Raw genomic sequence first — 13,113 nt, 5'->3', positions numbered from 1 at the left:
ACCTTGGGAAAACGTGAGGAGCCCAATAAGACTCTGATGTTTACTGTAGTATTAATCCATTTGAGCAAATAATCTCTCCAGTGTACTATTCGAATAATTTTTTTTTTTGCAAAAAATCACCCATGGTAGCAGACTATTTGGCAAAATTGAAGGTAACAATTTCGGCCTATTGACTTTATATGACGTGGCACCTCTTTCTATTATTGGTTTTGTTTTGTGAGACATTGCATGCCTCCTATGTCCGTCCAAGACATGCCTAATGTATTTTTTTTAGGCTCATTTTCTATTAAAAAAAACCCAATTTACTGAAACATATCAAGAGCAATATTATTAGCAACAAGAGCATTATTATTAGCAATATGAAAACAACCCCAATGCAGTAAAATGCCAGTGACGGTGCCACAAATATATTTTAGAGTGACCATATGTCTATATTGAAATTCGAATTTTCTTTGGTTAGTTCATTATTTTATTAATGACACCTATCTTGAAATTTTATTTGTGTCTACCCTGAAATTTTTATTATGTCCATCCATTCAAAATTTTTGTGTTACCAACATGTGTACCTAACCTCAATATTTTTATAGTTGATGGGATAATTAGTAGTTTGCTTCACTAAATGCTCGTGGTACAATAAATAAGAAATGAAATGAAACATAAAATACAATATCAAAATATGTGGTATTAGTATTATTCTAATGTATTTAAAATATTACAATTGTTTCTTCAAAAATAAAATATTACAATTGTTATACTATTACAAGTAAATATTGTCGTATATATCAATGAATATGTGTGTTTGCATTGTATTAATGTTATTTTTTTTATTTTGTGTGTAATTATTTTTGTAAAATTTATACAACAACAACAAAACATATTCTCATATGCAATGGGGTAAGGGGAGGTAGGGTAGTAGGCTGCCCCCAACGCCAGGTTGAGAGCATCTTCCGTGGAAGACCTTCGGTAGTCAAAAAATTTAAAAATAAAGATAAAATGCAATACATCTATAAATAAATAAATAAATACATAGTGGAACATTCTTCGTATGCAGTCTTCATATGCGTGTCTGTAATGATAAGTAATCTCTGTAAATAAATCCCTGCATAAAAATCTCTGCATATAGATAGAGACGTAAGACCCGACTAAATTTAAAAAGTGAAAACATGAAGAGAATGATACACAGAAGTCAACGACAGCAAGCTACGAGAATGAATAAAGTCAAATGAGTTAAAACCTAAACTAAGGCAACACTACTTCGTTACCCTAGTTTTAAGTCTTCATAAATTCCAATGACATAAACGTATAAAAAGTAGAAGTCATGTAAATTACTATAAAGGCATTAAAAAGAAGACAGATATGTTACACCCTATGGCTGTGATCCGCACTACTCGGCTACCCTGGTCTTAAGTCTCCATACTTTCCTATCAGAGGTCATGTCCTCGGTAAGGGCTAAATCCTTCAAATCAGATCTCAAGCAATCTTCCCACTTCCGCCTTGGTCGTCCTCTCCTTCTGGCACCGTCGACTGTAATCGACTCTACCCTCCTGACCGCATCCGACGGTTGTTGCCTAATGACATGCCCATGATTTATATAAATCATTTACTTTACATAAATTTTAGTTTATTTATATATTTATATCATCTAATCAAAAAATATATTTATATCATTTAATCAAAAAATATATTTATAGTTAGATTTATATAATCTTTTATATTATTTTTATATCATAATATGAATTAATTATTTTTATATTATATTTTAATTCATCTCAGATTTGTTGTAATTTTTCAGACTCGTAATAATATAACATTATAATACTTGTCATAAAGTTTTAATTCTATATTCGGAGTGTAGTGTGGTTATTTTTGTAGAAAAAAGCTATCCCTCCATGAATGAGCAAGAACTCCATTTTCAAACGCGATTATTACGAAATGTGTAATTACGAGCTTGCTTACATTATTAAATTCTTAAATGAATATAAGAAAGATAATTATTATGTATAAAAAATTATTAGAATTTAATTAAGATGTCTTAATTATAATTTGTGTCTGCATTTTTTTTTTGTAAAAATATTGTAATTAAACTGTATACATTAATAACCAATTTTAAGTAGTTTTATGCATTTTTATATTTTATTAATATTTTAATATCATATCTCACCCATTTCATAATTTGCTTATTTTTTACAAGTAAAGTGAAAACAATAATTACAAGCAAACTAATCTATTAGGCGTTCTAATGTGGAAGGTCTAATATTATATTTTACGGAATTATATTGTCCTGGAAACAATTCTAGCTAGCTTTAGTATTACTATGACTTACGTGCCATTGTCATTTGTGATAAATTTATAAATATTTTTAAGAATACTCATTTATTTTAATATTATAAAAGTTTTGTTTATAAATAGGCATAAATAAATTTTTGGAATGATCATAATCGATAAAATTAATAATTAATTAAAATAAATTCATATTTTAAGATGAACTGTTGAACTATGTTTTGATATAACAATTTATAGCAAAATGTTTTTGGGCTTGAATTGAATTTATTGAAAGTTTTCAAAAATAATTCAAAGTTCATTTAACTTGGAATTGAACACAAAATGTTTTTTCTGCAAAAGAAGTATCGATACTATTCTTATAGTATTAATACCTCATGAACAATATCGATATTGTTTTTATGGTACCGATACCAAAGGTAAGAGAAGTGTCGAAACGATTTTTTTCTTAAAAGTGAGATTTTGAAAACCACATCAATTTTAATTCATTCTCTTTTAGTTAATTTTTAATTAAAAAAATTATGTGATTTAAAAAACCTCTCTCGTTTCGAAAAATTTGGGATTTCTTTTATGATAGAAAAATGTGGTTCGAGGAGTCACCACCTGTAACACCCACAACCCGTATCTGACCCGGATCCAAGTCTAAAGTGTCACATTGACTTTTCAAAGCATTTTCCTTTACAAACTGATTAAAATTTTAAAATCACCTTTCAAGAAAAAGAATATTTTACATTAATCAAATCAATTGGTTTACAAAAAATATCAGAGCATATTCAACTCAATAAATTAGTACATGCCAACTATATTCAAAATAACCAAATACAACTAAATCATCTCTTTGATTTTCTGATCTGAACTTTGTAAGGAATATGCTAACCTGTCTTGCTCCTCTTAGCTTCTCTTGTCGCTTTCTAAACCTATGTGTGAAACACTCACACATTAAGTCGATGACTTAGTGAGACATAAATAAAATTATGATATAACTGTAACTTCTACAATGCATGAACATTTACTACTTCCATATCATACAAAAACATATATTATTCTCTGTAATATATACACACACATGCACATATCATGTAACATAACATCATACGCATATATATACTTAACCCCATCATTAACATGCTTATCATTACTTATTTTATCATCACTAATTTCCCTTTATACCGTATCAGCATATAATGAAAACTCTAAATCACACCAATGCATGAACCATTACCAATCTCATATCATATACAAATACATATCATCTTATAAATCATATAATACAATTCATATCACAAAAGCATATACTTCACAGGTAATATGTTTATTGTTATCTCTTTCTTTAGCCCATTTACACTTCTGAGAATTAAAGATATGTGAGTACATAGAGGTTGTGCACTATCCTATCACCATAGCTCGTATAATTCCCACTAGGGGCACTGAAATTTATCCCGAAGGATCACTGATAATCCCTCGACTCTTGGCATGCAGCTATACCTCTAGCTCTCATATTACATAACATGGGCATTATCATTTATTCTTATCAAATATTCACATAGTTACACAAATCATCACATAATCGTATAACATTTCACATGTAATCACATGGTCATATAACATTTTCATGTGCTCACTTAAATCATTGTCTTATAACACAATAACATATCACATAGCTTCACATCTCATCTCATATATTGTCAACCAGGTATATCCATACACACATGTAATCAACTACTTTATATCATATAATTTATCTTTATTATCTTATGATCACCTTTCAATTCATGTAATTTAAGCAAATACTCTTATATTAATACAATATGATTTATCTTACCGATTTTCGTAATCATCAATAACCTATAAAGTTCATATTATTCTTATATATTTACTTAATTCAACTTCAAATATTTTATTACCTAAACATATATTCACATGTGATTTCCTATCTAATTATTATACAAATAATATTAAATGCTAGTATAATAACTTATGCCAATATTTCCTAGTTTACATCTGATTCTCATTTTATTATCATATATATATATATATATATATATATATATATATATATATATATATATATATATATATATACCAATGCTACTTAACTTATCATAGTCTCATTTAATCACATAAGTCCATCATATTATTTCCCTTCAACTTAAAATATTCCCTATGGTATGTGTGCACTTATTATATATTCACATATATACTTAAATTGATAACACATAAATACATACATTCTTATTCCATAATTTATCTATTGTTCTTATATCTTCTCCTAGTCATATAGACACATAAATCCTCATTACCTAACCTATATTACATGTCCATATAATTATTGGTATTTATACCATAAAGCTTATGACACTTCCTCTTGTTATTACTTAAGTCTTTGTTATCTACATATTTCATGATCATGTAACTTATATAATATTCTTATATAATCACATTAATTATTAATATCTATTCGCATGATTTATTACACTAACATGTATTTATACATATCATGTAACACATACCATAAGCACATATACTCATGTAAAAAACATGTTTATATTCATTCATTCATGCATTCTAATATAGGAAATAGACTCGTCGTAAGTCTTATTTCCATTACACATCATATAACTAGCATGCACTCACCTGGCCTCACTAGTCAATACCAATCTCTTAACTTTTTTCGATACCCAATACTGGTCGGCTTATATGGACTTGCTCTCGTTTGATATCTACATGATCATACATTATACATATCAATATTCCAATTGGCATACTCTAATATTTCATTTCTTAGACTAAAATAAAGGAAAATTTCATTCTTAACTAAGGTAGGTATCGGTACACTTTATAGGGTATCGGTACATCCCTTAACTGAGGTATCGGTACCATGCCTAGGTATTGATACCCATTTTGCATTCTATAATTTTTCATTCAAGATGGTATCGATACCTTCCTCAAGGTATCGGTACCCCTTGAATTCCTTTCTTAATTTTACTCTTGAGGTATCAGTACCCTGTTGAATGGGTATCGATACCCCTAGCCCAGAAATTACATTTTAAGTCAGAAAATTCACTCAATTCCTCACAAAAACTTCATGTTTCATCCCTTTACATATTCATAACTCATATACACATGCTTAAACTCATTTATACTCATTAATCACATCTTTAACCTCGAAATCCTATCTTTCATATGGAATTCAAGAATCATCCTCAATTTCCAACTTGTTCTAAATTCAATTCTATCACTTCATATCTCTTAATTCCACTATTGACAAGACAAATTTAACTTCCAACTTCAATTAATAACTCTTTTCCAAGATTTCACTTAAAAACTCATTTTACTTAATCCCTCATAACTCATTCATCTTTAAGTATTTATCTATCTATAAGCTTTCTTAAGCTTTTCTAATACCCAAAGACCAAAAACCAAACTTAAAAATAAAATTACAATCAGTTTGTAAAGACTCACCTTTGAAATGAATCACGTGAAGAGGAAGAAGAATAAGCTCCATCTCCAGACTCTTTCTTTCTTCTTTTCCTTCCAATACCACGTGGTTAATTCCTTATAAATAGAGAACAAAAATATTTCTTTAGAAAATACCAATTTACCCTTACTTCCTCATATAATTACTAAACAATCCTTTATAGAATATTTCCAAATAAATCCCTGAACTTTTTAATCTTTTAAAATCATACCTCAAAGTTTCAAAACTTTTATTTTGGTCACTAGCCCTGATTTTAGGATGTTACAAATCTCCCCTCTTTTTAAGAAAATTTTTCCTCGAATTTTCACTGCACACCTTAATAAAAACATATCTTTTAATGTTCTCAGTTGCTTTCTCTACCTTATTCCTTCACAATTGCAATCAATGATTTGCCTTCATTTTCCAAAGAACCTAATCCAATTCTATCTTTTCTCTTCTATTGTACATTTACTTTTAACCGTTGAAAATCCATATCATGCCACTTATCATATAAACAATAACATTCATTCTTATCACTCAAGATCATCAATCAATTAATTTCCTTCATCAATATCTAATTGACTTACAATAATAACTCAACCTTTAATCATTCCAAATAGCATGTTTGTTATTGATAACTTGATCAAAAGAATATATATAATACTTCAACTATATTTTGAACTTCCTTAATACCTATAAATCATTTCTTATTCCTCTGACTATGTCTACTTGACCAAGAAACACAACCTTAAACCTTCATCATATATGATTAAATATAACTTTTGCATAATCAACAATCTTTCATATCACCCGACGTACCTTTCTTACTATTAGTTAAACTTATAATCTAAACTTCAACATAACCTTTATCACATCTGATCCTTTAAACTTCATCCTTTCATTTCCTTATTCCATTATTCCTTTAAAAATCAAAATCTCCTTATACATGGATCATATCTTTTCTTTCATGTTCACATACTCTTTTCCTATCACTTATACTCATATCTAATTACTAATCTTTATCACATCTTTATAACTTTAATAATCAACTTCACTTATACGGAACCTCATTCTTTACAATCTCTTATACTTGTATTTTCCTTCCTCAAAGCTCCCATTAAAACATATAAATACTCATCTCCTTGTCTACATCATATCTATATGATCAAAATACACAACCCCATCCAAATCCATATCATACTTGAATAACTTAACTTTATCTTTCCTTCAAATCTTATAACTCTATTATCCATACCATTACAGCTAATCAGTAACAACTTTTCAATCTAGAGCATAAGCCCTAATCAAACTAATCATATGCATCCTTTCAATTGAAATCAAACCAGTATAATGTACTCACATTATCAAGCCCACACTCTAATTCATATACAATATTATTCCCTTGTCTCATTTACTATATTACATTTCCATGATCAAAATACATAATCCTATCTCAATCCACACCATACTTAGTTAACTTACCCTGGCATCACCTTCTAATCCTTTAACTTCAATACACATACTATCATATAACTCTGTTACTCAGCATCAGTTTTTCTAATCTAAAGCATAAACCTTTATCAAACCATTCATATACCTTCTTTCCAGTCGAAATTAACCTATCACAAATTTACTTAACTTATAAAATCCACATTTATTCTCATACAACATGTAGTTTCCGTCATTCAAATTCAACATTCTAACTTCCTTTGTCTTATACACTGATCATCAATATACCCATTCTTAAACTCATCTTATTTGTAACATCCCAAACTATGGGTTAGTGACTAAATTGTAAAATTTTAGAATTTGATGATTAAAGTGGAAAAGTTGAATAGTTCAAGGACTTATTTAAAAATAATTCCTGAAGGGTTATTAGTAATTATTAAAAGAATGAGAGGGAAAAATGGTCATTTGATAGGAAAGATATTTTTTCCTATATATGAATGAATCACGTGGGGAAAGGGGGAAGTTATCTTCTTCTTCTTCATTTCTTCTTCTCCATCGTGAGCAAGAGAGCAAAGGTAATATTTCTTAATTTTTAATTATTAGCTGAATTTTAAGTTGGGTTTTGATCATTAGATGATAACTAAGCTTAAGGAGAGCTTAAGTTGTCTTATAATCAAAAGATGAAGAAGTTATAAGAGATTAAAGAAAATGAGTTTTTAATTAAATTTATGGAAAAGAGTTGACAAGTTGAATTTGAAGTTAAATTTGACTTGTCATCATGCTAATTAAGGAATATGAAGTGTTAGAATTATATTTAGAACATATTGAAATTTGAGTATGATTCTTGAATTACATATGAGGGATAGGATTTTGAGGTTAAAGATGGTTTTCATGGATATAAGTTGGTTTAAGTAATGGTGGTTGGGTTACATGATAGGGGTTTAAAATAGAAGAATTGAGTGAAGAATTGATGATTTTTGGGCTTAAAATACAATTTCTGGGCATAGGGAATCGGTACCTTATGAAGGGGTATCGATAACCCCTCTTGAACGAAAATTCCAGTATGTGCAGGGGGAACATATTCCCCCCCTAAATGAAAAAAATGGAATTTGGTTCATAAAACGGGTTTAAGTTATTAACATCAAGTTTAAAGTTTAGGCTTCTGATAGTTGTTTTGAAATGTTATATTTATGTAGATATTGAGCCTAAACAAGTTCCGGAATAATCAAATGATTAGGATTGAATCAAAGCAATGCTAAGGTGAGTGCAATTTAATTGTACTTAAGTTATCAATCAAACATTGGCTTGCGATGAGCCAGTGACAGAGTTATTATGGTAAGGAGTAATTTATAAAATGTATGTGATCTTTGTGTGTATATGAGTACATGAAAATGTGTATAGGTGTCATATGTTATTATATGCGATATGTGATATTGAATTACATGAATATATGAAAAATATGATATCAACTATATGATATGTATGATATGTTATCTTATGTGCTATGTAAGGTATATATGAATATATGTAAACAATATATGACATATGTATATGAACAAAGGAGAAATTCTATAAACCATATGAAACAAGTTATGTGATTCTATGCAAAGTGATATGAAATATGTGGCATATAAATATGCAACCCATGATACATGTTATATGATATGAACCTATGTGATTACATGAGAACGAATATATGTCTATGAAAAGACATAAGAACAAGGTATGAGCTATGTGACATATGAATATGAATTCATATGAGAAGTGACATGAATTACATGAAAGTAAACTACGTGATTATATGCACATGTGATATGTGATCATAAGAGCAATGATATGAGTACATGAATATATGAAGCATAAGAATAATGCCCATGTTATATGATACGAGAGCTATAGGTATAGTTGGCATGCCAAGAGTAGAGGGTCTACGCGGTCCTTTGGGACAAATTCTACGTGGTCCTTCGGGACGTATATGTATTATTTGGAGCATGTATGAGGTCTTTTGAGACACTTACTTGATCCTTGGTATATGTATATGATTCTTAAGGAATTTATATGTGGTCCTTATGGACAATCTTATATGGCACTACAGTGCAATTCTATGTGGCACTTCGGTGCATTTCTACGTGGTCCTTCGGGATAATTTCTACGTGGTATTTCGGAGCAATTTATATGAGCTGTGGTGACAGCATTTGTGCACAACCTCAGTGTACTCACATACCTTCAGTTCTCACCAGTGTACCATGGGCTAATAAAGAGACACTAACAAATACAATATATAAGATGCATATGCTTATGGTGATATGAAAGGTATTGCATGGATTATAGGATGTTATGTGTGTTTCTTTGTGAAATATATTTGTTCTATGATATGTATAGAAATGTTCAACACATGCTTATATGATCACAAGGAATTAGTAATAATAATATGAGTATTGAAAGGCATGTTAATGATATATGATTTTATATGATATGATAGTATTTGCATATGTATACCTTTTGTTTATATGAAATGATATATGGTTATAGTTTATGTTTAATATGCCTCACTAAGTCAACGACTTAGCGTGTGATTGTTTCACGCGTAGGTTCCGAGAAGAGGAAGATTGGTAAAAGGTATGCAAGACAGGTCAGTTTCTCCTTTCCAAAGATCAGATCAGAAAATAAATGTAGAGTATGTATTTTATAACAATGATAGTGGTTGGCATGTAAATAAAGGTTTAAATCCGATATGTTTTAATCGATTTTGTAAAATCATATGATTGAATTTTATAATGTTTTACATGTATATATATATGTAAATGGTAAATGTATAGAGATGAACGTTTTAAATTTTATGAATTTATATGTATTTTACAAAGTTACCGTAGCAGGGTATCGGTTCCTTGAAGTAGGGGAATCGGTTCCCCTCTTTGAATCTGGAAAATTTTAACATTCGGGTACTGTAGCAGGCACTGTTCATATGGTACTGTTTATATGTATTTTACTATTCATAAATACGTTCTTATAAGGCACTTCCTGAGGTGTCTGCTATTCATCCTGCCTGGCCATGGCAAGTGAATTACTATCACCATCAGGTTTACCTCTCACTTTTCTTCAAAATTTCTCACAATCAGATTTTTACTCTATTAAACTAATCTTATTCTATTAGCAAGACAACATACTCTTTACACTATCAGATTAGAAATTTCCCACTCTGTGTTGGCATGTACTCATTTTAAAACTCTTTTACCTTCGGTTTAAGCCTAAAATCGGCTAAACCTTAGCTCTGTTACCATTAAATGTAACACCCCAACCCGTATCCAACTCAGATCCAAGTCTGAGATGTCACATTGACTTTTCAAAGCATTTTCCTTTACAAACTGATTAAAATTTTAAATTCTCCTTTCAAGAAAATGAATATTTTACATTAATCAAATCAATTGGTTTACAACACATATCAGAGCGTATTTAACTCAATCAATTAGTACATGCCAACTATATTCAAAATAACCAAATACAACTAAATCATCTCTTTGATTTTCTGATCTGAACTTTGTAAGGAAGATTCTAACCTATCTTGCTCCTCTTAGTTTCTCTTCTCACTTTCCAAACCTACGTGTGAAACACTCACACGTTAAGTCGATGACTTAGTAAGACATAAATAAAATTATGATATAACTGTAACTTCTACAATGCATGGACATTTACTACTTCCATATCATACAAAAACATATATTCTTCTATGTAATATATACACACACGTGCACATATCATGTAACATAACATCATACGTATATACATACTTAACCCCATCATTAACATGCTTATCATTACTTATTTTATCATCACTAATTTCCTTTTATACCGTATCAGCATATAATGAAAACTCTAAATCACACCAATGCATGAACCATTACCAATCTCATATCATATACAAACACATATCATCTTATAAATCATGTAATACAATTCATATCACAAAAGCATATACTTCACAGGTAATATGTTTATTGTTATCTCTTTCTTTAGCCCATGTACACTTCTGAGAACTAAAGATATGTGAGTACATAGAGGTTGTGCACTATGCTGTCACCACAGCTCGTATAATTCCCACTAGGGGCACTGAAATTTGTCCTGAATGACCACTATGTCCTGAAGGACCACTGATAATCCCTCGACTCTTTGTATGCCAACTATACCTCTATCTCTCATATTACATAACATGGGCTTTATCATTAATTATTATCAAATATTCACATAGTTACACAAATCATCACATAATCGTATAACATTTTACATGTAATCACATGATCATATAACATTTACATGTGCTCACTTAAATCATTGTCTTATAACACAATAACATATCACATAGCTTCACATCTCATCTCATATAATGTCAACCAGGTATATCCATACACACATGTAATCACCTACCTTATATCATATAATTTATTCTTTATTATCTTATGATCACCTTTCAATTCATATAATTTAAGCAAATACTCTTATATTAATACAATATGATTTATCTTACCGATTTTTGTAATCATCAATAACCTATAAAGTTCATACTATTCCCATATATTTACTTACTTTAGCTTCAAATATTTTATTACCTAAACATATATTCACATGTGATTTCCTATCTAATTATTATACAACTAATATTAAATGCTAGTATAATAACTTATGCCAATATTTCCTAGTTTACATCTGATTCTCATTTTATTATCATATATATATATATATATACCAATGCTACTTAACTTATCTCAGTCTTCATTTAATAACATAAGTCCTTTATATTAGTTCACTTCAACTTAAATATTCCCTACGGTACGTGTGCACTTATTATATATTCACATACGTACTTAAATTGATAACACATAAATACATAAATTCTTATTCCATAATTTATCTATTGTTCTTATCTCTTCTCCTAGTCATATAGACACATAAATCCTCATTACCTAACCTATATTACATGTCCATATAATTATTGGTATTAATATCATAAAGCTTATGTCACTTCCTCTTGTTATTACTTAAGTCTTTGTTATCTTCATGATCATGTAAATTATATAATATTCTTACATAATCACATTAATTATTAATATCTATTCGCATAATTTATTACACTAACATGTATTTATACATATCATGTAACACATACCATAACATATATCACATATACTCATATAAAAATCATGCTTATATTCATTAATTCATGCATTCTAATTTAGGAAATAGATTGGTCGCAAGTCTTATTTCCATTACACATCATATAACTAGCATGCACTCACCTGGCCTCACTATTCAATACAAATCTCTTAACTTTTCTTTGATACCCAATATTGGTCGACTGATATGGACTTGCTCTCATTTGATATCTACATGATCATACATTATGCATATCAGTATTCCAATTGTCATACTCTAATATTTAATTTCTTAGACTAAAACAAAGGCAAATTCCATTATTAACTATGGTAGGTATCGGTACACTCTATAGGGTATCGGTACATCCCTTAACTGAGGTATCGATACCATGCCTAGGTATCGATACCCATATTACATTCTGTAATTTTTCATTCAAGATGGTATCGATACCTTCCTTAAGGTATCGGTACCCCTGGGTATTGATATTGTTCTTCAAGGTATCGGTACCCCTTGAATTCCTTCCTTAATTTTACTCTTGAGGAATCGGTACCTGTTGAATCAGTACCGATACCCCTAGCCCAGAAATTATATTTTAAGCCCGAAAATTCACTCAATTCCTCACAAAAACTTCATGTTTCATCCCTTTACATATTCATAACTCATATACACATGCTTAAACTCATTTATACTCATTAATCACATCTTTAACCTCGAAATCCTATCTTCCATATGGAATTCAAGAATCATCCTCAATTTCCAACTTGTTCTAAATTCAATTA

The sequence above is a fragment of the Hibiscus syriacus genome, unplaced genomic scaffold (assembly GCF_006381635.1).
Source record: "Hibiscus syriacus cultivar Baekdansim isolate YM2019G1 unplaced genomic scaffold, ASM638163v2 tig00111132_pilon, whole genome shotgun sequence".
NCBI lineage: Eukaryota > Viridiplantae > Streptophyta > Magnoliopsida > Malvales > Malvaceae > Hibiscus > Hibiscus syriacus.
Note: the sequence above shows the minus strand (reverse complement) of the source record.